Source organism: Heliconius melpomene, chromosome 15 (genome assembly GCF_056956725.1).
Source record: "Heliconius melpomene rosina isolate 202511_hmr_F chromosome 15, ASM5695672v1, whole genome shotgun sequence".
Lineage (NCBI taxonomy): Eukaryota > Metazoa > Arthropoda > Insecta > Lepidoptera > Nymphalidae > Heliconius > Heliconius melpomene.
The window spans coordinates 10288070-10293227 of NC_140403.1; positions in this window are offsets into that span (position 1 = coordinate 10288070).

The window sequence follows — 5158 nt, forward strand, 5'->3', positions numbered from 1 at the left end:
GTGGATTTAATTTTATCATTAACTTTGTGATCTCTAACTAGAAATAGAAGTTTATTACGTTACGAACTAGCATTATTATATTGTTAATATTGTCACTTTGTTATGTTTTCTTACATTTATAATCTGTTAATTCAACGATTGAATCTTTAAAATTTTAATTTGTGTCTCATTAAATAAAAACAACAGTATAATAAACAACAGTATAATTTATTCGTATAATATCCTTACTTTGTTGTGTATAATGCCTTATATCATCAGTTTCGTAACAAACATTATCAGTGTTGTTACTTATCAGTTACGTTACGAATTCGAAAATGTCCACTTTTCTGATTATGACCCATATACCGCTCATAGACACTGTTGACCTTCCAACTCACCTGTTATCATCATAACATCACGTTCAAACTTCACGCAAGTTTAATACACCGTGCACTGGTTGCCGAGACTTGGGTAAATAGACTAGAATAGAGGGTTTTGTTGTTTTAGGACTAATGAGCTCAATAAATTTTCGTCACGATACCCAGCCGTTGATTCGCTCGCACTCGTTGAATATGTAAACGAAGTGATTTACATTTACAATGATTGCTCCTTTATTTTGAAGTTAAGTTGACTCATTTCAATACATTCGGTTTTTACGGGTCTTATGTTTGAATTTTATTAAGTACTTATATTGTCTTTATATTACAGTAATAGAAACAGTAACTCCAGCTTAAAAAATATTCTTAGAAATTCATTACATTTAGAAATTTTCTGACATTAGCTCTATCTTGCCCAAACAAGTACTCTCGGTCACCACCAGTTTGATTTAGTAGATGTAAGCACACGAGCTCCGGTATTTATGATGACAACCGTGGGTAAACTTTAACGTTTAATTTGCATCACAATTTCATACATCAAACAACAGATTGGGGTGGCATTTACTCAGAATTATGAATATCTCTGTTTGAATACAAGCAGCGGTTAAGCGGCGGCGGAGCCCAGTTTTTTACGTAATTTTTAAATAGGTACCACTATCTTATGGGGCCAGTCGTAGCGAGGGAACACAAGCGTGCGACTGTAAGCACGAAAGGTTATGGTTCGATTCCCACTCGAGAAAATTAAATATTTAGTATTTTAATTTGTTCGCTCTAAATTAATTCGTAATGAGGCAAAGCGCGGCTTTGAGTTCAGTGACTCAACAAAATGCCTGAAAAATTCGGCAGCGGTTTCATGTGAGCAGTGGAATTGTTTTAATGGGAACGTAATGTAGTAACATTAGGTACCCAGGTACATAAATATATATATAGTAGTATATGTATAGTAAATATTCCAAAAAACGTATTAATGTTTTACGTCATAATCCACTAGGACTGTAAAAACCGAAGACACGTCTCGGAATGATTTTCTCTCGTCTCTGGGGATCAGCCTTGAAATATATTTACTGAAGGGGAATATCGAGCCCTGCCTCAACCCATAAAATAAGAAGAAAATACTATGGCGTTTGAATTTACAAATACGATACGAATTATTGCTATAAAATTTTATCTCAAACATGAAATAAGTTATAATAAAACCTTCTAAACCTATCTATCGATATTTAGAATATGCGCCGCACTGAAGGTAGTCTGCAAGATTTAGATTTAGATGAAATGATCAACACTTTCAGTCGCATAGAAGCAATTTTGCAAATTATTTGGTAGAGCCTCCTAAAGAGGAATGTACTAATGACCGGACGGTGTTCTAATGGCTTTCATAAATTATTGTTTTAGACTTCAATTAAACATACAACTATTTTATTACAATTTCAAATGTAACAAATAACTAAGACATAAGTGTTATAATTGCTTTGTAAATTGTTCACATACACATCAATGGAATTGTTTACTTTAAAAAAATATTTTTTTCACTAACTCAGTTGCTAACCGTATCTTAGATTTACTAATTAAACCACAAACTCCTTCTGAAAGCAACTAAATGAACTCTATTAAAGTACGTCTTACACTTACAGAACTTTGATACGTTCAAATAGATTTTACAAAGCTCCGAGTACTATGAGAACTTATTTACACCTGAACTTTGAACTTTGAACTTTTTGCGTATCTTTTGTCTTAATTGAGACGCTATGTAATATACGTTACTTTTCATATAAATTAAACTATATTAATTTGAAAAGAATATTTCATGTTTAAATGAATATATGCATCCTACTGAATAATATACGTGATTGTTAAAATAGCTTAATTGGCCTGACCAACCTTTTATATCAATACAGATATAATATACGTTTTAAATTAATGTAAAAGTCATACATATTACGGAATAGTTAAAAGAATAGTTAGTTAAATATATCTTATTCACACAAGCAATCGTACATTCTATGAAAATAAATCGTATTTGTTAAATTTTAAATTAAAAGTGTAATTTCGTTTGAAAACAACGTTTTATATACAACTAACTATAATATATGGCACATGACTAGGTAATCTACATTGAGGCACACTTCATTGACATTACAAAGAGAGCTGAACAGCGATATCCATTGTGTGCAACCAAAGGACTGATTACACTGTTCCCGTACTGCCTCTGGTATAATGGCATATTACATGTTCAACAAATGCAATATGTATGGATTTAATAGTTATAATATTTATTTAGCTTCATCTTAAAGATATCTTATTATTTAGAATTAACTATGTAATTAAGGTTCCTATTTTATATTTACGTAAAACTGGAAGCATTATTGTTTCAAACGTTAGGCGGCGTTAGGTTAACCTCTTAGTAAGTGCTGTTTTCACAGGCAACGAATAAGTAATCAAAGAAACTAATTACACCAGGACTCAACTTGAAACTCTTTATGTTCTATCTGTTATGAAACTTAAATTTGCTTAAGTGTGAAACAACTACAAACGCTAAAAATACAAATATATTTTAAATACAAATGTTTGTAATTGAAATTGCTATCTACTAATAGTTTTTATAATGTTTTTATGCTGTCGAGGCAAAACGCGGCGTTGAGTTCCGCATGCCTCCAGAATTCGGCGGAAAGTGGTGTATCTTAACACTAGATTCCCTCTGCTCTACCCTGCTGTGAGCGGGATACAGCGTGAAGCGTGAATTAGATTTTTTTTTTAATTTGTTTTTACTATGAAAAACTTTTTCTTATTATAATATCAAATTCATTATTTAAGCCCAAATATAAGTAGCCACTTTATCACTCAATTCCCCTTACATTATTATAATAAAGATTGTACAAAAAATATTATAAATTCAGAGAACCTATTTTGTTTTACGAGATATTATTATTTTCAAATTATTTGTTTGTATCTCTATAATTATAATCTACCACAATCGTTTTGTCATTGTATAAAGTAATAACGACAGTTTATTGTGCGTGGCCGCTGTGAGTATCCGCTTTCGTATAACCAATAATAATCTATTAATATGCTAATTAATTGCGGATCTTGTGAATTGTTCATAAAAAATGTACTGTACATAATTTTTCACTTAAGAGTTTTAATATTATTCTATTTTTTGTGTTATAAGAAGTAAAGAAAATCGTATTTATTATTATTTGGTAACTTTAACTCTAAAAGAATATTGTATAACTAATATGCGTCACGGCGATATTGTCAGTTTTTAACAGCCTTTTCTTTTCAAAAAGGAAAAGGTTCTATGTTCGTCAACTATATATTTTTTGTTTTTCCGTCGATATCTCATTGTCATGTGGACCAATTTTAAAAATGTGTTTTTTATTAGTACGAGCGTACTTTCTCATTAGTTCTATTACCACCAAGTCAGGCTGTGATGATGGAATCTTATGGAAATTGAAATAATTGTGATTCTACAAGTGAGGTTTGATAATGTGTTTTAGGTTGACTTGAGGTTTTAGGAGCGATATTGGGTGACTTCCCATGTTTAAGCAATAAGCAACATAAGCTGAATGGAATCATTATATGTAATGCACACATTTAACTTTTATAATATTTATGGAATCGTAATATACCAAAAAAAAAAAAAATACAATTCTGTTAAATTCATTAAGCGAGAAATTGTAAAACACAAATTGTATTCAAACCTAGCGAACTGATTTAACACGGTCAATGTATTTGTAATAGCAATGCTAGGAATTATTAATACGGGCCCACATCCACTAACCCTCGCCAATAGATACTTACGCCTTCGTGTTTCCGCACGAACGAACCTTTGAAAGAAATTTACTTCATTGAATGGAATGGTTTATGAACTGTGGCTAACACATGTACAGACACGATCGACCACTGCCTTTGTGAAACATGTGGGATATCAAATATTTAGTACGAAAGAGGGGGATATATTATGTAATATTCTATAGTATTCATGTATGTATCGGATGACTTAAAGTTCAAACGAAATATAAATACTTTTTTTTTAAATAATTTTTAGTTAAGTTCCATTACTCAACTGTTGAATTTCTTGCCGGCTCTTCTCAGCAGAACTGCCTTCCGAACCGGTGGTAGCTTTTTGTTCATATGTTCATTCGACGATTCAAAAGTGCTTTTATAGTTTATTTGAATAAAGAATATTTTGAATTTGAATTTTGAATTTATACGAATATAAATATTCTACGTTTCAGTTACATTTCTTTTTCATTACAGTACTTCAGGTAAGATTAAACAAAGAAAACAAATATTTCTCATGTGAAATATAAATTATTACAGGTATAATAACTCTTAGCGGAGTATAGCTAAATCAAGACTACACGAGTCTGTCTGTACAAATGTTATTAACTCACTTCACTGTGTGTTTAGCTCCTATGTATGAAATACGTGACTGTATTATACGAAAGTAAGACAAAAGACGCGCGTACTATTTTTCATTGGAGTGAAATTTTCTCAAAGGAAAAATTTGGGGCACTATCGAGTAGCTATACAGACGTAAGGATAAATTCGATAGTCGATCGGATTTTCTATTATACCTACGTTACGCTCACCTATTCCCCAATTTATTGGTTTCCCAGAATAAATGGACAGATGGAATTTTTGGTCCTACGAACTAAAAAAATATTTTGATTGTATTATTTATTTATTATTTGTTTTAACTTTTTTTGCTGATGCTATTTTTATGTCATATGATTTAAATATGTTTGTAAGTTCAGTTTTACAGTGACCGTATATACTGAAAATAAAAATATAGATATTGA